We start from the raw sequence: 22,813 nt of genomic DNA on the forward strand, positions 1-22,813 counted from the left end.
CGCGATACGAACACGCAACCTTCTGATCTGGAGTCGGACGCGCTAACAGTTCACCACCGAGTCCACTTAGGGTAGCCGTTCGCACACACGTGGTAGCATGTTTTGCTCGGCCTTCTATCGATGAAGCACAGGTAAAGAAACAAGTCGTTGTAGACAGACAAATAAGTAGATAGATAGACAGATGAAAATAACAAAAACAAGAACTTAACACGGACGTGATTTGAACACGCAACCCTTTGATCCGTAGTAAGACGCGCTACCGTGTCGCCACCGAATCCACTTAGCGTAGCCGTTCGCACACACGCGGTAGCTTGTTTTGCTCGGCCTTCTGTCGATGAAGCACAGGTAACGAGACAAGTCATTTTTCACAGACAAATAAGTAGATAGACAAATAGATGAAAATAAGAAAAAAGAGAATTTGACCCGTACGTGATTCGAACACGCAACCTTCTGATCTGGAGTCAGACGTGCTACCGTGTCGCCACCGAGCCCGTTAGGTAACCATTCGCACACACGTGGTAGCATGTTTTGCTCGGCCTTCTGTCGATGAAGCACAGGTAAAGAGACAAGTCATTGTACACATACAGATAAGTCGATAGACAGATAGATGAAAATAATAAAAAAAGAGGATTTGACCCGGACCTGATTCGAACACGCAACCTTGTGATCTGGAGTCAGACGTGCTACCGTATCGCCACCGAGTACACTTAGTGTAGCCGTTCGTACACACGCGGTAGCATGTTTCGCTCGGCCTTCTGTCGATGAAGCACAGGTAAAGAGACAAGTCATCGTAGACAGACAAATAAATAGGTAAACAGATGAAAATAATAAAAAGAGAATTTGAACCGGACGTGATTCGAACACGCAACCTTCTGAGCTGGAGTAAGACGTGCTACCGTGTCGCCACCGAGCCCGTTAGGTAACCATTCGCACACACGTGGTAGCATGTTTTGCTCGGCCTTCTGTCGATGAAGCACAGGTAAAGAGACAAGCCATTGTAGACATACAGATAAGTCGATAGACGGATAGATGAAACTAATAAAAAAGAGGATTTGACCCGGACCTGATTCAAACACGCAACCTTGTGATCTGGAGTCACACGTGCTACCGTATCGCCACCGAGTACACATAGTGTAGCCGTTCGCACTTACGCGGTAGCATGTTTTGCTCGGCCTTCTGTCGATGAAGCACAGGTAAAGAGACAAGTCATTGTAGACAGACAAATAGGTGGATAGACACATGAAAATAATAAAAAAAAGAATTTGACCCAGACTTGATTCGAACACGCAACCTTCTGATCTGGAGTCAGACGTGCTAAAGTTGCGCCACTGAGTCCGCTTAGAGTAACCATTCGCACACACGTGGTAGCATGTTTTGCTCGGCCTTCTGTCGATGAAGCACAGGTAAAGAGACAAGTCATTGTAGACATACAGATAAGTAGATAGACAGATAGATGAAAATAATAAAAAAGAGGATTTGACCCGTACGTGATTCGAACACGCAACCTTGTGATCTGGAGTGAGACGTGCTACCGTATTGCCACCCAGTACACTTAGTGTAGCCGTTCGCACACACGCGGTAGCATGTCTTGCTCGGCCTTCTGTCGATGAAGCACAGGTAAAGGGACAAGTCATTGCAGATAGACAAATAAGTAGATAGACAGATAGATGAAAATACTAAAAAGAGAATTTGACGCGGACGTGATTAGAACACGCAACCTTCTGATCTGGAGTCAGACGTGCTAAAGTTGCGCCACCGAGTTCGCTCAGTGCAGCCATTCGCACACACGTGGTAGCATGTTTTGCTCGGCCTTCTGTCGATGAAGCACAGGTAAAGAGACAAGTCATTGCAGACAGACAACTAAGTTGATAGACAGATAGATGAAAATAACAGAAGAGAGAACTTGACATCGACGTGATTCGAACACGCAACCTTCTGATCTGGAGTCAGACGTCCTACCGGGTCGCCACTGAGTTGACTTAGTGTAGCCGTTCGCACACACGCAGTAGCATGTATTGCTCGGCCTTCGGTCGATGTAGCATACGTAAAGAAAGAAGTCATTGTAGACAGACAAATAAGCAGACAGATAGTTGAAAACAATAAGAAAGAGAATTTGACCCCGACGTGATTCGAAAACGCAACCTTCTGATCTGGAATCAGACGTGCTACCGTTGCGCCACCGAGTCCGCTTAGGGTAGCCGTTCGCACACACGTGGTAGCATGTTTTTTCGGCCTTCTGTCGATGAAGCACAGGTAAAGAGACAAGTCATTGTAGACAGACAAATAAGGAGATAGACAGAATGATGAAAATATGAAAAAAGGAAATTTGATCCAGATGTGATTCAAGCTCGCAACCTTCTGATCTGGAGTCAGACGTCCTACCGGGTCGCCACTGAGTTGACTTAGTGTAGCCGTTCGCACACACGCAGTAGCATGTATTGCTCGGCCTTCTGTCGATGAAGCATACGTAAAGAAAGAAGTCATTGTAGACAGACAAATAAGCAGACAAATAGTTGAAAACAATAAGAAAGAGAATTTGACCCCGACGTGATTCGAACACGCAACCTTCTGATCTGGAATCAGACATGCTAACATGTCGCCACCGAGTCCGTTTAGGGTGGCCGTTCGCACACACGTGGTAGCATGTTTTGCTCGGCCTTCTGTCGAGGAAGCACAGCTAAAGAGAAGAGTCATTGTAGACAGACAAATAAGTAGATATACAGATAGATGAAAATAATAAAGAGAGACTTCTACCCGGACGTGATTCGAACACGCAACCTTCTGATCTGGAGTCAGACGTGCTATCGTGTCGCCATCGAATCCGCTTAGGGTAGCCGTTCGCACACACGCGGTAGCATGATTTGCTCGGCCTTCTGTCGATGAAGCACAGGTAAAGAAACAAGTCTTTGTAGACAGACAAATAAGTAGATACACAGATAAATGAAAATAATAAATGAGCGAATTTGACCCGGACGTGATTCAAACTCGCAACCTTCTGATCTAGAGTCAGACGTGCTACCGTGTCGCCACCGCGTCCGTTTAGGGTAGCCGTTCGCACACACGTGGTAGCATGATTTGCTCGGCCTTCTGTCGATGAAGCACACATAAAGAGAAGAGTCATTGTAGACAGACAAATAAGTAGATAGACAGATAGATGAAAATTGTAAAAAAGAGAACTTGACCCGAACGTGATTCGAACCCGCAACCTTCTGATCTGGAGTCAGACGTGCTACTGCGTCACCACCGAGTCCACTTTGTGTAGCCGTTCGCACACACGCGGTAGCATGTTTTGCTCGGCCTTCTGTCGATGCGGCACAGGTAAAGAGACAAGTCATTGTAGACAGACAAATAAGTAGATAGACAGATGAAAATAATAAGAAAGAGAATTTGACCCGGACGCGATTCGAACACGCAACCTTCTGATCTGGAGTCGGACGTGCCAACAGTTCGCCACCGAGTCCATTTAGGGTAGCCGTTCACACACACGTGGTAGCATGTTTTGCTTGGCCTTCTATCGATGAAGCACAGGTAAAGAGACAAGTCGTTGTAGACAGACAAATAAGTAGATAGACAGATAGATGAAAATAATAAAAAAGAAAACCTGACACGGACGTGATTCGAACACGCAACCCTCTGATCTGGAGTCAGACGTGCTACCGTGTCGCCACCGAGTCCACTTTGTGTAGCCGTTCGCTCACACGCAGTAGCATGTTTTGCTCGGCCTTCTGTCGATGCAGCACAGGTAAAGAGACAAGTCATTGTAGACAGACAAATAGGTAGATAGACAGATGAAAATAATAAGAAAGAAAATATGACCCGGACGCGATACGAACACGCAACCTTCTGATCTGGAGTCGGACGCGCTAACAGTTCACCACCGAGTCCACTTAGGGTAGCCGTTCGCACACACGTGGTAGCATGTTTTGCTCGGCCTTCTATCGATGAAGCACAGGTAAAGAAACAAGTCGTTGTACACAGACAAATAAGTAGATAGATAGACAGATGAAAATAACAAAAACAAGAACTTAACACGGACGTGATTTGAACACGCAACCCTTTGATCCGTAGTAAGACGCGCTACCGTGTCGCCACCGAATCCACTTAGCGAAGCCGTTCGCACACACGCGGTAGCTTGTTTTGCTCGGCCTTCTGTCGATGAAGCAAGAGTAACGAGACAAGTCATTGTACACAGACAAATAAGTAGATAGACAAATAGATGAAAATAAGAAAAAAGAGAATTTGACCCGGACGTGATTCGAACACGCAACCTTCTGATCTGGAGTCAGACGTGCTACCGTGTCGCCACCGAGCCCGTTAGGTAACCATTCGCACACACGTGGTAGCATGTTTTGCTCGGCCTTCTGTCGATGAAGCACAGGTAAACAGACAAGTCATTGTACACATACAGATAAGTCGATAGACAGATAGATGAAAATAATAAAAAAGAGGATTTGACCCGGACCTGATTCGAACACGCAACCTTGTGATCTGGAGTCAGACGTGCTACCGTATCGCCACCGAGTACACTTAGTGTAGCCGTTCGTACACACGCGGTAGCATGTTTCGCTCGGCCTTCTGTCGATGAAGCACAGGTAAAGAGACAAGTCATCGTAGACAGACAAATAAATAGGTAAACAGATGAAAATAATAAAAAGAGAATTTGAAGTGGACGTGATTCGAACACGCAACCTTCTGATCTGGAGTCAGACGTGCTACCGTGTCACCACCGAGCCTGTTAGGTAACCATTCGCACACACGTGGTAGCATGTTTTGCTCGGCCTTCTGTCGATGAAGCACAGGTAAAGAGACAAGTCATTGTAGACAGACAAATAGGTGGATAGACAGATGAAAATAATAAAAAAAAGAAATTGACCCAGACTTGATTCGAACACGCAACCTTCTGATCTGGAGTCAGACGTGCTAAAGTTGCGCCACTGAGTCCGCTTAGAGTAATTGTTCGCACACACGCTGTAGCATGTTTTGCTCGGCCTTCTGTCGATGAAGCACAGGTAAAGGGACAAGTCATTGCAGATAGACAAATAAGTAGATAGACAGATAGATGAAAATACTGAAAAGACAATTTGACGTGGACTTGATTCGAACACGCAACCTTCCGATCTGGAGTCAGACGTGCTAAAGTTGCGCCACTGAGTCCGCTTAGAGTAACCGTTCGCACACACGCTGTAGCATGTTTTGCTCGGGCTTCTTTCGATGAAGCACAGGTAAAGAGACAAGTCATTGCAGACAGAGAAATAAGTAGATAGACAGATAGATGAAAATACTAAAGAGAGAGTTTGACGCGGACGTGATTAGAACACGCAACCTTCTGATCTGGAATCAGACGTGCTAAAGTTGCGCCACCGAGTCCGCTTAGGGTAGCCGTTCGCACACACGTGGTAGCATGTTTTGCACGGCCTTATGTCGATGAAGCACAGGTAAAGGGACAAGTCATTTTAGAGAGACAAATAAGTAGATAGACAGATAGATGAAAATAACAAAAGAGAGAACTTCACATCGACGTGATTCGAACACGCAACTTTCTGATCTGGAGTCAGACGTCCTACCGGGTCGCCACCGAGTTGACTTAGTGTAGCCGTTCGCACACGCGCAGTAGCATGTATTGCTCGGCCTTCTGTCGATGAAGCATAGGTAAAGAGACATGTCATTGTAGAGAGACAAATGAGTAGATAGACAGATGAAAATAATAAAAGGAGAACTTGACCCGGACGTGATTCGAACACGCAACCTTCTGATCTGGAGTCAGACGTGCTACCGGGTTGCCACCGAGTCCACTCAGTGTAGCCGTATGCTCACACGCGGTAGCAGCATGTTTTGCTCGGCCTTCTGTCGATGAAGCACAGGTAAAGAGACAAGTCTTTGTAGACAGACAAATACGTAGATACACAGATAGATTAAAATAATAAATAAGTGAATTTGACCGGGACGTGATTCAAACTCGCAACCTTCTGATCTGGAGTCAGACGTGCTACCGTGTCGCCACCGCGTCCGTTTAGGGTAGCCGTTCGCACACACGTGGTAGCATGATTTGTTCGGCCTTCTGTCGATGAAGCACAGGTAAAAAGACAAGTCATTGTAGACAGACAAAAAGGTAGATAGACAGATGAAAATAATAAAAATAGATTTTTACCCGGACGTGATTCGAACACGCAACCTTTTATCTGGAGTCAGACGTGCTATTGTGTCGCCATCGAATCCGCTTAGGGTAGCCGTTCGCACACACGCGGTAGCATGATTTGCTCGGCCTTCTGTCGATGAAGCACAGGTAAAAAGACAAGTCTTTGTAGACAGACAAATAAGTAGATACACAGATAGATGAAAATAATAAATAAGCGAATTTGACCCGGACGTGATTCAAACTCGCAACCTTTTGATCTGGAGTCAGACATGCTACCGTGTCGCCACCGCGTCCGTTTAGGGTAGCCGTTCGCACACACGTGGTAGCATGATTTGCTCGGCCTTCTGTCGATGAAGCACACGTAAAGAGAAGAGTCATTGTAGACAGACAAATAAGTAGATAGACAGATAGATGAAAATAGTAAAAAAGAGAACTTGACCCGAACGTGATTCGAACCCGCAACCTTCTGATCTGGAGTCAGACGTCCTACCGCGCCGCCACCGAGTTGACTTAGTGTAGCCGTTCGCACACACGCAGTAGCATGTATTGCTCGGCCTTCTGTCGATGAAGCATACGTAAAGAGAGAAGTCATTGTAGACAGACAAATAAGTAGACAGATCGTTGAAAACAATAACAAAGAGAATTTGACCCCGCTGTGATTCGAACACGCAATCTTCTCATCTGGAGTCAGACGCGCTACCGTTGCGCCACCGAGCCCGCTGAGGGTAGCCGTTCGCACACACGTGGTAGCATGTTTTTTCGGCCTTCTGTCGATGAAGTACAGGTAAAGAGACAAGTCATTGTAGACAGACAAATAAGTAGATAGACAGAATGATGAAAATAAGAAAAAAGAAAATTTGATCCAGACGTGATTCAAGCTCGCAACCTTCTGATCTGTTGTCAGACATGCTGACATGTCGCCACCGAGTCCGTTTAGGGTGGCCGTTCGCACAAACGTGGTAGCATGTTTTGCTCGGCCTTCTGTCGATGAAGCACAGGTAACGAGACAAGTCATTGTACACAGACAAATAAGTAGATAGACAAATAGATGAAAATAAGAAAAAAGAGAATTTGACCCGGACGTGATTCGAACACGCAACCTTCTGATCTGGAGTCAGACGTGCTACCGTGTCGCCACCGAGCCCGTTAGGTAACCATTCGCACACACGTGGTAGCATGTTTTGCTCGGCCTTCTGTCGATGAAGCACAGGTAAAGAGACAAGTCATTGTACACATACAGATAAGTCGATAGACAGATAGATGAAAATAATAAAAAAAGAGGATTTGCCCCGGACCTGATTCGAACACGCAACCTTGTGATCTGGAGTCAGACGTGCTACCGTATCGCCACCGAGTACACTTAGTGTAGCCGTTCGTACACACGCGGTAGCATGTTTCGCTCGGCCTTCTGTCGATGAAGCACAGGTAAAGAGACAAGTCATCGTAGACAGACAAATAAATAGGTAAACAGATGAAAATAATAAAAAGAGAATTTGAACCGGACGTGATTCGAACACGCAACCTTCTGAGCTGGAGTCAGACGTGCTACCGTGTCGCCACCGAGCCCGTTATGTAACCATTCGCACACACGTGGTAGCATGTTTTGCTCGGCCTTCTGTCGATGAAGCACAGGTAAAGAGACAAGTCATTGTAGACATACAGATAAGTCGATAGACGGATAGATGAAACTAATAAAAAAGAGGATTTGACCCGGACCTGATTCAAACACGCAACCTTGTGATCTGGAGTCAGACGTGCTACCGTATCGCCACCGAGTACACTTAGTGTAGCCGTTCGCGCTTACGCGGTAGCATGTTTTGCTCGGCCTTCTGTCGATGAAGCACAGGTAAAGAGACAAGTCATTGTAGACAGACAAATAGGTGGATAGACACATGAAAATAATAAAAAAAAGAATTTGACCCAGACTTGATTCGAACACGCAACCTTCTGATCTGGAGTCAGACGTGCTAAAGTTGCGCCACTGAGTCCGCTTAGAGTAATTGTTCGCACACACGCTGTAGCATGTTTTGCTCGGCCTTCTGTCGATGAAGCACAGGTAAAGGGACAAGTCATTGCAGATAGACAAATAAGTAGATAGACAGATAGATGAAAATACTGAAAAGACAATTTGACGCGGACTTGATTCGAACACGCAACCTTCCGATCTGGAGTCAGACGTGCTAAAGTTGCGCCACTGAGTCCGCTTAGAGTAACCGTTCGCACACACGCTGTAGCATGTTTTGCTCGGCCTTCTTTCGATGAAGCACAGGTAAAGAGACAAGTCATTGCAGACAGAGAAATAAGTAGATAGACAGATAGATGAAAATACTAAAGAGAGAGTTTGACGCGGACGTGATTAGAACACGCAACCTTCTGATCTGGAATCAGACGTGCTAAAGTTGCGCCACCGAGTCCGCTTAGGGTAGCCGTTCGCACACACGTGGTAGCATGTTTTGCACGGCCTTATGTCGATGAAGCACAGGTAAAGGGACAAGTCATTTTAGAGAGACAAATAAGTAGATATTCAGATAGTTGAAAATAACAAAAGAGAGAACTTCACATCGACGTGATTCGGACACGCAACTTTCTGATCTGGAGTCAGACGTCCTACCGGGTCGCCACCGAGTTGACTTAGTGTAGCCGTTCGCACACGCGCAGTAGCATGTATTGCTCGGCCTTCTGTCGATGAAGCATAGGTTAAGAGAGAAGTCATTGTAGACAGACAAATAAGTAGACAGATAGTTGAAAACAATAAAAAAGAGAATTTGACCCCGACGTGATTCGAACACGCAACCTTCTGATCTGGAGTCAGACGCACTACCGTTGCGCCACCGATGCCGCATAGGGTAGCCGTTCGCACACACGTGGTAGCATGTTTTCTCGGCCTTCTGTCGATGAAGCACAGGTAAACAGACAAGTCATTGTAGACAGACAAATAAGTAGATAGACAGATTGATGAAAATAGGAAAAAAGGAAATTTGATCCAGACGTGATTCATACTCGCAACCTTCTGATCTGGAGTCAGACATGCTAACATGTCGCGACCGAGTCCGTTTAGGGTGGCCGTTCGCACACACGTGGTAGCATGCTTTGCTCGGCCTTCTGTCGAGAAAGCACAGTTAAAGAGAAGGGTCATTGTAGACAGACAAATAAGTAGCTAGACAGATAATGAAAATATTAAAAAGAGACTTTTACCCGGATGTGATTCGAACACGCAACCTTCTGATCCGGAGTCAGACGTGCTAAAGTTGCGCCACTGAGTCCGCTTAGAGTAACCGTTCGCACACACGCTGTAGCATGTTTTGCTCGGCCTTCTTTCGATGAAGCACAGGTAAAGAGACAAGTCATTGCAGACAGAGAAATAAGTAGATAGACAGATAGATGAAAATACTAAAGAGAGAGTTTGACGCGGACGTGATTAGAACACGCAACCTTCTGATCTGGAATCAGACGTGCTAAAGTTGCGCCACCGAGTCCGCTTAGGGTAGCCGTTCGCACACACGTGGTAGCATGTTTTGCACGGCCTTATGTCGATGAAGCACAGGTAAAGGGACAAGTCATTTTAGAGAGACAAATAAGTAGATAGACAGATAGATGAAAATAACAAAAGAGAGAACTTCACATCGACGTGATTCGAACACGCAACTTTCTGATCTGGAGTCAGACGTCCTACCGGGTCGCCATCGAATCCACTTAGGGTAGCCGTTCGCACACACGCGGTAGCATGATTTGCTCGCCCTTCTGTCGATGACGCACAAGTAAAGAGACATGTCATAGTAGACAGACAAATAAGTAGATAGACAGATAGATGAAAATAATAAAAAAGCGAATTTGACCCGGACGTGATTCAAACTCGCAACCTTCTGATCTGGAGTCAGACGTGCTACCGTGTCGCCACCGCGTCCGTTTAGGGTAGCCGTTCGGACACACGTGGTAGCATGATTTGTTCGGCCTTCTGTCGATGAAGCACAGGTAAAAAGACAAGTCATTGTAGACAGACAAAAAGGTAGATAAACAGATGAAGATAATAAAAAAGAGAATTTGACCCGGACGTGATTCGAACACGCAACCTTCTGATCAGGAGTCAGACGTGCTACTGTGTCGCCACCGAGTCCACTTAGTGTAGCTGTTCGCACACACGTGGCAGCATGTTTTGCTTGGCCTTCTATCGATGAAGCAAAGGTAAAGAGACAAGTAGTTGTAAACAGACAAATAAGTAGATAGACAGATAGATGAAAATAATAAAAGAGAACCTAACACAGACGTGATTCGAACACGCAACCCTCTGATCTGGAGTCAGACGTGCTACCGTGTCGCCACCGAATCCACTTAGCGTAGCTGTTCGCACACACGCGGTACCTTGTTTTGCTCGGCCTTCTGTCGATCAAGCACAGGTAAAGAGACAATTCATTGTAGACAGACAAATAAGTAGATAGACAGATAGATGAAAATAATAAAAAAGCGAATTTGACCCGGACGTGATTCAAACTCGCAACCTTCTGATCTGGAGTCAGACGTGCTACAGTGTCACCACCCAGTCCAGTTTGTGTAGCCGTTCGCACACACGCGGTAGCATGTTTTGCTCGGCCTTCTGTCGATGCAGCACCGGTAAAGAGACAAGTCATTGTAGACAGACAAATAAGTAGATAGACAGATGAAAATAATAAGAAAGAGAATTTGACCCGGACGCGATTCGAACACGCAACCTTCTGATCTGTAGTCGGACGCGCTAACAGTTCGCCACCGAGTCCACTTAAAGTAGCCGTTCGCACACACGGGGTAGCATGTTTTGCTCGGCCTTCTATCGATGAAGCACAGGTTTAGAAACAAGTCGTTGTACACAGACAAAGAGGTAGATAGACAGATGAAAATAACAAAAACGAGAACTTAACACGGACGTGATTGGAACACGCAACCCTCTGATCTGGTGTAATACGCGCTACCGTGTCGCCACCGAATCCACTTAACGTAGCCGTTCGCACACACGCGGTAGCTTGTTTTGCTTGGCCTTCTGTCGATGAAGCACAGGTAACGAGACAAGTCATTGTAGACAGACAAATAAGTGGATAGACAGATGAAAATAATAAAAAAAAAATTTGACCCGGACTTGATTCGAACACGCAACCTTCTGATCAGGAGTCAGACGTGCTAAAGTTGCGCCACCAAGTCTGCTTAGGGTAGCCGTTCGCACACACGTGGTAGCATGTTTTGCACGGCCTTATGTCGATGAAGCACAGGTAAAGGGACAAGTCATTTTAGACAGACAAATAAGTAGATAGACAGATAGATGAAAATAATAAAAATAGAATTTGACCCGGACGTGATTCGAACATTTAAGCTACTCATCTGGAGTCAAACGCGCTGCCGTTGCACCTCCGAGTCCGCTCAGGGCAGCCGTTCGCACACACGTGGTAGCATGTTTTGCTTGGCCTTCTGTCGATGAAGCACAGGTAAAGAGACAAGGCATTGTAGACAGACAAATAAGTAGATAGACAGATAGATGAAAATAACAAAAGAGAGAACTTCACATCGACGTGATTCGAACACGCAACCTTCTGATCTGGAGTCAGACGTCCTACCGGGTCGCCACCGAGTTGACTTAGTGTAGCCGTTCGCACACACGCAGTAGCATGTATTGCTCGGCCTTCTGTCGATGAAGCATAGGTTAAGAGAGAAGTCATTGTAGAAAGACAAATAAGTAGATAGAACGATTGATGAAAATAAGAAAAAAGGAAATTTGATCCAGACGTGATTCATACTCGCAACCTTCTGATCTGGAGTCAGACATGCTGACATGTCGCCACCGAGTCCGTTTGGGGTGGCCGTTCGCACACACGTGGTAGCATGCTTTGCTCGGCCTTCTGTCGAGGAAGCACAGCTAAAGAGAAGAGTCATTGTAGACAGACAAATAAGTAGATAGACAGATAGATGAAAATGATAAAGAGAGACTTTTACCCGGACGTGATTCGAAGACGCAACCTTCTGATCTGGAGTCAGACGTGCTATCGTGTCACCATCGAATCCGCTTAGGGTAGCCGTTCGCACACACGCGGTAGCATGATTTGCTCGGCCTTCTGTCGATGAAGCACAGGTAAAGAGACAAGTCTTTGTAGACAGACAAAAAAGTAGATACACAGATAGATGAAAATAATAAATAAGCGAATTTGACCCGGACGTGATTCAAACTCGCAACCTTCTGATCTGAAGTCAGACGTGCTACCGTGTCGCCACCGCGTCCGTTTAGGGTAGCCGTTTGCACACCGTTGGTAGCATGATTTGCTCGGCCTTCAGTCGATGAAGCACAGGTAAAGAGACAAGTCATTGTAGACAGACAAATAAGTAGATAGACAGATTGATGAAAATAAGAAAAAAGGAAATTTGATCCAGACGTGATTCATACTCGCAACCTTCTGATCTGGAGTCAGACATGCTAACATGTCGCCACCGAGTCCGTTTAGGGTGGCCGTTCGCACACACGAGGTAGCATGTTTTGCTTGGCCTCCTGTCGAGGAAGCACAGCTAAAGAGAAGAGTCATTGTAGACAGACAAATAAGTAGATAGACAGATAGATGAAAATAATAAAAAGAGACTTTTACCCGGACGTGATCCGAACACGCAACCTTCTGATCTGGAGTAAGACGTGCTATCGTGTCACCATCGAATCCGCTTAGGGTAGCCGTTCGCACACACGCGGTAGCATGATTTGCTCGGCCTTCTGTCGATGAAGCACAGGTAAAAAGACAAGTCTTTGTAGACTGACAAATAAGTAGATACACAGATAGATGAAAATAATAAATAAGCGAATTTGACCCGGACGTGATGCAAACTCGCAACCTTCTGATCTGGAGTCAGACGTCCTACCGTGTCGCCACCGCGTCCGTTTAGGGTAGCCGTTTGCACACACGTGGTAGCATGATTTGCTCGGCCTTCTGTCGATGAAGCACACATAAAGAGAAGAGTCATTGTAGACAGACAAATCAGTAGATAGACAGATAGATGAAAATAGTAAAAAAGAGAACTTGACCCGCACGTGATTCGAACCCGCAACTTTCTGATGTGGAGTCAGACGTGCTACTGTGTCACCACCGAGTCCACATTGTGTAGCCGTTCGCACACACGCGGTACCATGTTTTGCTCGGCCTTCTGTCGATGCAGCACAGGTAAAGAGACAATTCATTGTAGACAGACAAATAAGTAGATAGACAGATGAAAATAATAAGAAAGAGAATTTGACCCGGACGCGATTCGAACACGCAACCTTCTGATCTCGAGTCGGACGCGCTAACAGTTCGCCACCGAGTCCACTGAGGTAACCGTTCGCACACACGTGGTAGCATGTTTTGCTCGGCCTTCTATCGATGAAGCACAGGTAAAGAAACAAGTCGTTGTAGACAGACAAAGAGGTAGATAGACAGATGAAAATAACAAAAACGAGAACCTAACACGGACGTGATTCGAACACGCAACCCTCCGATCTGGAGTAAGACGCGCTACCGTGTCGCCACCGAATCCACTTAGCGTAGCGGTTCGCACACACGCGGTAGCTTGTTTTGCTCGGCCTTCTGTCGATGAAGCACAGGTAACGAGACAAGTCATTGTAGACAGACAAATAAGTAGATAGACAAATATATGAAAATAATAAAAAAGAAAATTTGACCCGGACGTGATTCGAACACGCCACATTCTGTTCTGAAGTCAGACGTGCTACCGTTGCGCCACCGATGCCGCATAGGGTAGCCGTTCGCACACACGTGGTAGCATGTTTTCTCGGCCTTCTGTCGATGAAGCACAGGTAAACAGACAAGTCATTGTAGACAGACAAATAAGTAGATAGACAGATTGATGAAAATAGGAAAAAAGGAAATTTGATCCAGACGTGATTCATACTCGCAACCTTCTGATCTGGAGTCAGACATGCTAACATGTCGCGACCGAGTCCGTTTAGGGTGGCCGTTCGCACACACGTGGTAGCATGCTTTGCTCGGCCTTCTGTCGAGAAAGCACAGTTAAAGAGAAGGGTCATTGTAGACAGACAAATAAGTAGCTAGACAGATAATGAAAATATTAAAAAGAGACTTTTACCCGGATGTGATTCGAACACGCAACCTTCTGATCCGGAGTCAGACGTGCTAAAGTTGCGCCACTGAGTCCGCTTAGAGTAACCGTTCGCACACACGCTGTAGCATGTTTTGCTCGGCCTTCTTTCGATGAAGCACAGGTAAAGAGACAAGTCATTGCAGACAGAGAAATAAGTAGATAGACAGATAGATGAAAATACTAAAGAGAGAGTTTGACGCGGACGTGATTAGAACACGCAACCTTCTGATCTGGAATCAGACGTGCTAAAGTTGCGCCACCGAGTCCGCTTAGGGTAGCCGTTCGCACACACGTGGTAGCATGTTTTGCACGGCCTTATGTCGATGAAGCACAGGTAAAGGGACAAGTCATTTTAGAGAGACAAATAAGTAGATAGACAGATAGATGAAAATAACAAAAGAGAGAACTTCACATCGACGTGATTCGAACACGCAACTTTCTGATCTGGAGTCAGACGTCCTACCGGGTCGCCATCGAATCCACTTAGGGTAGCCGTTCGCACACACGCGGTAGCATGATTTGCTCGCCCTTCTGTCGATGACGCACAAGTAAAGAGACATGTCATAGTAGACAGACAAATAAGTAGATAGACAGATAGATGAAAATAATAAAAAAGCGAATTTGACCCGGACGTGATTCAAACTCGCAACCTTCTGATCTGGAGTCAGACGTGCTACCGTGTCGCCACCGCGTCCGTTTAGGGTAGCCGTTCGGACACACGTGGTAGCATGATTTGTTCGGCCTTCTGTCGATGAAGCACAGGTAAAAAGACAAGTCATTGTAGACAGACAAAAAGGTAGATAAACAGATGAAGATAATAAAAAAGAGAATTTGACCCGGACGTGATTCGAACACGCAACCTTCTGATCAGGAGTCAGACGTGCTACTGTGTCGCCACCGAGTCCACTTAGTGTAGCTGTTCGCACACACGTGGCAGCATGTTTTGCTTGGCCTTCTATCGATGAAGCAAAGGTAAAGAGACAAGTAGTTGTAAACAGACAAATAAGTAGATAGACAGATAGATGAAAATAATAAAAGAGAACCTAACACAGACGTGATTCGAACACGCAACCCTCTGATCTGGAGTCAGACGTGCTACCGTGTCGCCACCGAATCCACTTAGCGTAGCTGTTCGCACACACGCGGTACCTTGTTTTGCTCGGCCTTCTGTCGATCAAGCACAGGTAAAGAGACAATTCATTGTAGACAGACAAATAAGTAGATAGACAGATAGATGAAAATAATAAAAAAGCGAATTTGACCCGGACGTGATTCAAACTCGCAACCTTCTGATCTGGAGTCAGACGTGCTACAGTGTCACCACCCAGTCCAGTTTGTGTAGCCGTTCGCACACACGCGGTAGCATGTTTTGCTCGGCCTTCTGTCGATGCAGGACCGGTAAAGAGACAAGTCATTGTAGACAGACAAATAAGTAGATAGACAGATGAAAATAATAAGAAAGAGAATTTGACCCGGACGCGATTCGAACACGCAACCTTCTGATCTGTAGTCGGACGCGCTAACAGTTCGCCACCGAGTCCACTTAAAGTAGCCGTTCGCACACACGGGGTAGCATGTTTTGCTCGGCCTTCTATCGATGAAGCACAGGTTTAGAAACAAGTCGTTGTACACAGACAAAGAGGTAGATAGACAGATGAAAATAACAAAAACGAGAACTTAACACGGACGTGACTGGAACACGCAACCCTCTGATCTGGTGTAATACGCGCTACCGTGTCGCCACCGAATCCACTTAACGTAGCCGTTCGCACACACGCGGTAGCTTGTTTTGCTTGGCCTTCTGTCGATGAAGCACAGGTAACGAGACAAGTCATTGTAGACAGACAAATAAGTGGATAGACAGATGAAAATAATAAAAAAAAATTTGACCCGGACTTGATTCGAACACGCAACCTTCTGATCAGGAGTCAGACGTGCTAAAGTTGCGCCACCAAGTCTGCTTAGGGTAGCCGTTCGCACACACGTGGTAGCATGTTTTGCACGGCCTTATGTCGATGAAGCACAGGTAAAGGGACAAGTCATTTTAGACAGACAAATAAGTAGATAGACAGATAGATGAAAATAATAAAAATAGAATTTGACCCGGACGTGATTCGAACATTTAAGCTACTCATCTGGAGTCAAACGCGCTGCCGTTGCACCTCCGAGTCCGCTCAGGGCAGCCGTTCGCACACACGTGGTAGCATGTTTTGCTTGGCCTTCTGTCGATGAAGCACAGGTAAAGAGACAAGGCATTGTAGACAGACAAATAAGTAGATAGACAGATAGATGAAAATAACAAAAGAGAGAACTTCACATCGACGTGATTCGAACACGCAACCTTCTGATCTGGAGTCAGACGTCCTACCGGGTCGCCACCGAGTTGACTTAGTGTAGCCGTTCGCACACACGCAGTAGCATGTATTGCTCGGCCTTCTGTCGATGAAGCATAGGTTAAGAGAGAAGTCATTGTAGAAAGACAAATAAGTAGATAGAACGATTGATGAAAATAAGAAAAAAGGAAATTTGATCCAGACGTGATTCATACTCGCAACCTTCTGATCTGGAGTCAGACATGCTGACATGTCGCCACCGAGTCCGTTTGGGGTGGCCGTTCGCACACACGTGGTAGCATGCTTTGCTCGGCCTTCTGTCGAGGAAGCACAGCTAAAGAGAAGAGTCATTGTAGACAGACAAATAAGTAGATAGACAGATAGATGAAAATGATAAAGAGAGACTTTTACCCGGACGTGATTCGAAGACGCAACCTTCTGATCTGGAGTCAGACGTGCTATCGTGTCACCATCGAATCCGCTTAGGGTAGCCGTTCGCACACACGCGGTAGCATGATTTGCTCGGCCTTCTGTCGATGAAGCACAGGTAAAGAGACAAGTCTTTGTAGACAGACAAAAAAGTAGATACACAGATAGATGAAAATAATAAATAAGCGAATTTGACCCGGACGTGATTCAAACTCGCAACCTTCTGATCTGAAGTCAGACGTGCTACCGTGTCGCCACCGCGTCCGTTTAGGGTAGCCGTTTGCACACCGTTGGTAGCATGATTTGCTCGGCCTTCAGTCGATGAAGCACAGGTAAAGAGACAAGTCATTGTAGACAGACAAATAAGTAGATAGACAGATTGATGAAAATAAGAAAAAAGGAAATTTGATCCAGACGTGATTCATACTCGCAACCTTCTGATCTGGAGTCAGACATGCTAACATGTCGCCACCGAGTCCGTTTAGGGTGGCCGTTCGCACACACGAGGTAGCATGTTTTGCTTGGCCTCCTGTCGAAGAAGCACAGCTAAAGAGAAGAGTCATTGTAGACAGACAAATAAGTAGATAGACAGATAGATGAAAATAATAAAAAGAGACTTTTACCCGGACGTGATCCGAACACGCAACCTTCTGATCTGGAGTAAGACGTGCTATCGTGTCACCATCGAATCCGCTTAGGGTAGCCGTTCGCACACACGCGGTAGCATGATTTGCTCGGCCTTCTGTCGATGAAGCACAGGTAAAAAGACAAGTCTTTGTAGACTGACAAATAAGTAGATACACAGATAGATGAAAATAATAAATAAGCGAATTTGACCCGGACGTGATGCAAACTCGCAACCTTCTGATCTGGAGTCAGACGTCCTACCGTGTCGCCACCGCGTCCGTTTAGGGTAGCCGTTTGCACACACGTGGTAGCATGATTTGCTCGGCCTTCTGTCGATGAAGCACACATAAAGAGAAGAGTCATTGTAGACAGACAAATCAGTAGATAGACAGATAGATGAAAATAGTAAAAAAGAGAACTTGACCCGCACGTGATTCGAACCCGCAACTTTCTGATGTGGAGTCAGACGTGCTACTGTGTCACCACCGAGTCCACATTGTGTAGCCGTTCGCACACACGCGGTACCATGTTTTGCTCGGCCTTCTGTCGATGCAGCACAGGTAAAGAGACAATTCATTGTAGACAGACAAATAAGTAGATAGACAGATGAAAATAATAAGAAAGAGAATTTGACCCGGACGCGATTCGAACACGCAACCTTCTGATCTCGAGTCGGACGCGCTAACAGTTCGCCACCGAGTCCACTGAGGTAGCCGTTCGCACACACGTGGTAGCATGTTTTGCTCGGCCTTCTATCGATGAAGCACAGGTAAAGAAACAAGTCGTTGTAGACAGACAAAGAGGTAGATAGACAGATGAAAATAACAAAAACGAGAACCTAACACGGACGTGATTCGAACACGCAACCCTCCGATCTGGAGTAAGACGCGCTACCGTGTCGCCACCGAATCCACTTAGCGTAGCGGTTCGCACACACGCGGTAGCTTGTTTTGCTCGGCCTTCTGTCGATGAAGCACAGGTAACGAGACAAGTCATTGTAGACAGACAAATAAGTAGATAGACAAATATATGAAAATAATAAAAAAGAAAATTTGACCCGGACGTGATTCGAACACGCCACATTCTGTTCTGAAGTCAGACGTGCTACCGTGTCGCCACCGAGTCCGTTAGGTAACCATTCGCACACACGTGGTAGCATGTTTTGCTCGGCCTTCTGTCGATGAAGCACAGGTATAGAGACAAGTCATTGTAGACATACAGATAAGTAGATAGACAGATAGATGAAAATAATAAAGAGAGGATTTTACCCGAACGTGATTCGAACACGCAACCTTGTGATCTGGAGTGAGACGTGTTACCGTATCGCCACCCAGTACAGTTAGTGTAGCCGTTCGCACACACGCGGTAGGATGTTTTGCTCGGCCTTCTGTCGATGAAGCACAGGTAAAGAGACAAGTAATTGTAGACAGACAAATAAGTGAATAGACAGATGAAAATAATAAAAAAAAAGAATTTGACCCGGACTTGATTCAAACACGCAACCTTCTGATCTGGAGTCAGACGTGCTATAGTTGCGCCACTGAGTCCGTTTAGGGTGGCCGTTCGCACACACGTGGTAGCATGCTTTGCTCGGCCTTCTGTCGATGCAGCACAGGTAAAGAGACAATTCATTGTAGACAGACAAATAAGTAGATAGACAGATGAAAATAATAAGAAAGAGAATTTGACCCGGACGCGATTCGAACACGCAACCTTCTGATCTCGAGTCGGACGCGCTAACAGTTCGCCACCGAGTCCACTGAGGTAGCCGTTCGCACACACGTGGTAGCATGTTTTGCTCGGCCTTCTATCGATGAAGCACAGGTAAAGAAACAAGTCGTTGTAGACAGACAAAGAGGTAGATAGACAGATGAAAATAACAAAAACGAGAACTTAACACGGACGTGATTCGAACACGCAACCCTCTGATCTGGAGTAAGACGCGCTACCGTGTCGCCACCGAATCCACTTAGCGTAGCCGTTCGCACACACGCGGTAGCTTGTTTGCTCGGCCTTCTGTCGATGAAGCACAGGTAACGAGACAAGTCATTGTAGACAGACAAATAAGTAGATAGACAAATGGATGAAAATAATAAAAAAGAGAATTTGACCCGGACGTGATTCGAACACGCAACCTTCTGATCTGGATTCAGACGTGCTACCGTGTCGCCACCGAGTCCGTTAGGTAACCATTCGCACACACGTGGTAGCATGTTTTGCTCGGCCTTCTGTCGATGAAGCACAGGTATAGAGACAAGTCATTGTAGACATACAGATAAGTAGATAGACAGATAGACGAAAATAATAAAAAGAGGATTTTACCCGAACGTGATTCGAACACGCAACCTTGTGATCTGGAGTGAGACGTGCTACCGTATCGCCACCCAGTACACTTAGTGTAGCCGTTCGCACGCACGCGGTAGCATGTTTTGCTCGGCCTCCTGTCGATGAAGCACAGGTAAAGAGACAAGTAATTGTAGACAGACAAATAAGTGAATAGACAGATGAAAATAATAAAAAAAAGAATTTGACCCGGACTTGATTCGAACACGCAACCTTCTGATCTGGAGTCAGACGTGCTAAAGTTGCGCCACTGAGTCCGCTTAGAGTAACCTTTCGCACACACGCGGTAGCATGTTTTGCTCGGCCTTCTGTCGATGAAGCACAGGTAAAGAGACAAGTCATTGCAGACAGAGAAATAAGTAGATAGAGAGATAGATGAAAATACTAAAGAGAGAGTTTGACGCGGACGTGATTAGAACACGCAACCTTCTGATCTGGAATCAGACGTGCTAAAGTTGCGCCACCGAGTCCGCTTAGGGTAGCCGTTCGCACACACGTGGTAGCATGTTTTGCACGGCCTTATGTCGATGAAGCACAGGTAAAGGGACAAGTCATTTTAGACAGACAAATAAGTAGATAGACGGATAGATGAAAATAACAAAAGAGAGAACTTCACATCGACGTGATTCGAACACGCACCCTTCTGATCTGGAGTCAGACGCTCTACCGGGTCGCCACCGAGTTGACTTAGTGTAGCCGTTCGCACACACGCAGTAGCATGTATTGCTCGGCCTTCTGTCGATGAAGCATAGGTTAAGAGAGAAGTCATTGTAGACAGACAAATAAGTAGACAGATAGTTGAAAACAATAAAAAAGAGAATTTGACCCCGACGTGATTCGAACACGCAACCTTCTGATCTGGAGTCAGACGCACTACCGTTGCGCCACCGAGTCCGCATAGGGTAGCCGTTCGCACACACGTGGTAGCATGTTTTCTCGGCCTTCTGTCGATGAAGCACAGGTAAAGAGACAAGTCATTTTAGACAGACAAATAAGTAGATAGACAGATTGATGAAAATAAGAAAAAAGGAAATTTGATCCAGACGTGATTCATACTCGCAACCTTCTGATCTGGAGTCAGACATGCTAACATGTCGCGACCGAGTCCGTTTAGGCTGACCGTTCGCACACACGTGGTAGCATGCTTTGCTCGGCCTTCTGTCGAGAAAGCACAGCTAAAGAGAAGAGTCATTGTAGACAGACAAATAAGTAGATAGACAGATAGATGAAAATACTAAAGAGAGAGTTTGACGCGGACGTGATTAGAACACGCAACCTTCTGATCTGGAATCAGACGTGCTAAATTTGCGCCACCGAGTCCGCTTAGGGTAGCCGTTCGCACACACGCGGTAGCATGATTTGCTCGGCCTTCTGTCGATGACGCACAGGTAAAGAGACCTGTCATTGTAGACAGACAAATAAGTAGATAGACAGATGAAAATAATAAAAAGAGAACTTGACCTGGACGTGATTCAAACATGCAACCTTCTGATCTGGAGTCAGACGTGCTACCGTGTCACCACGGAGTCCACTTTGTGTAGCCGTTCGCACACACGCGGTAGCATGTTTTGCTCGGCCTTCTGTCGATGCAGCACAGGTGAAAGAGACAAGTCATTGTAGACAGACAAATAAGTAGATAGACAGATGAAAATAATAAGAAAGAGAATTTGACCCGGACGCGATTCGAACACGCAACCTTCTGATCTTGAGTCGGACGCGCTAACAGTTCGCCACCGAGTCCACTTAGAGTAGCCGTTCGCACACACGTGGTAGCATGTTTTGCTCGGCCTTCTATCGATGAAGCACAGGTAAAGAAACAAGTCGTTGTACACAAACAAAGAGGTAGATAGACAGATGAAAATAACAAAAACGAGAACTTAACGCGGACGTGATTCGAACATTTAACCTACTGATCTGGAGTCAGACGCGCTACCATTGCACCTCCGAGTCCGCTCAGGGCAGCCGTTCGCACACACGTGGTAGCATGATTTGCTCGGCCTTCTGTCGATGAAGCACACCTAAAGAGAAGAGTCATTGTAGACAGACAAGTAAGTAGATAGACAGATAGATGAAAATAGTAAAAAAGATAACTTGACCCGAACATGATTCGAACCCGCAACCTTCTGATCTGGAGTCGGACGTGCTACCGTGTCGCCACCGAGTCCACTTAGTGAAGCCGTTCGTACACACGCGGTAGCATGTTTCGCTCGGCCTTCTGTCGATGAAGCACAGGTAAAGAAACAAGTCATCGTAGACAGACAAATAAAAAGATAAACAGATGAAAATAATAAAAAAGAGAATTTGACCCGGACGTGATTCGAACACGCAACCTTCTGATCTGGAGTAAGACGTGCTACCGTGTCGCCACCGAGTCCTTTGGGTAAGCATTCGCACACCCATGGTAGCATGTTTTGCTCGGCCTTCTGTCGATGAAGTACAGGTAAAGAGACAAGTCATTGTAGACATACAGATAAGTAGATAGACAGATAGATGAAAATAATAAAAAAGAGGATTTGACCCGGACGTGATTCGAACACGCAATCTTGTGATCTGGAGTCAGATGTGCTACCATATCGCCACCGAGTACACTTAGTGTAGCCATTCGCACACACGCGGTAGCATGTTTTGCTCGGCCTTCTGTCGATGAAGCACAGGTAAGGAGACAAGTCATTGTAGACAGACAAATAAGTGGATAGACAGATGAAAATAATAAAAAAAAGAATTTGACCCGGACTTGATTCGAACACGCAACCTTCTGATCTGGAGTCAGACGTGCTAAAGTTGCGCCACCAAGTCCGCTCAGGGCAGCCGTTCGCACACACGTGGTAGCATGTTTTCTCGGCCTTCT

General features: G+C 46.0%; 2 non-coding genes across 2 annotated transcripts; both read right to left on the reverse strand.

The window, feature by feature from the left end:
• Window positions 1-8,902: 8,902 nt before the first annotated feature.
• On the reverse strand, window positions 8,903-8,975 carry TRNAW-CCA (transfer RNA tryptophan (anticodon CCA)). Its single transcript has one exon. It is a non-coding gene; the product is annotated as a tRNA-Trp (tRNA).
• An 11,812-nt stretch (window positions 8,976-20,787) lies between these two features.
• On the reverse strand, window positions 20,788-20,859 carry TRNAW-CCA (transfer RNA tryptophan (anticodon CCA)). The gene has a single exon. It is a non-coding gene; the product is annotated as a tRNA-Trp (tRNA).
• Window positions 20,860-22,813: the final 1,954 nt, after the last annotated feature.

This window comes from Rhipicephalus microplus, chromosome 5, assembly GCF_043290135.1.
Source record: "Rhipicephalus microplus isolate Deutch F79 chromosome 5, USDA_Rmic, whole genome shotgun sequence".
Classification (NCBI taxonomy): Eukaryota; Metazoa; Arthropoda; class Arachnida; order Ixodida; family Ixodidae; genus Rhipicephalus; species Rhipicephalus microplus.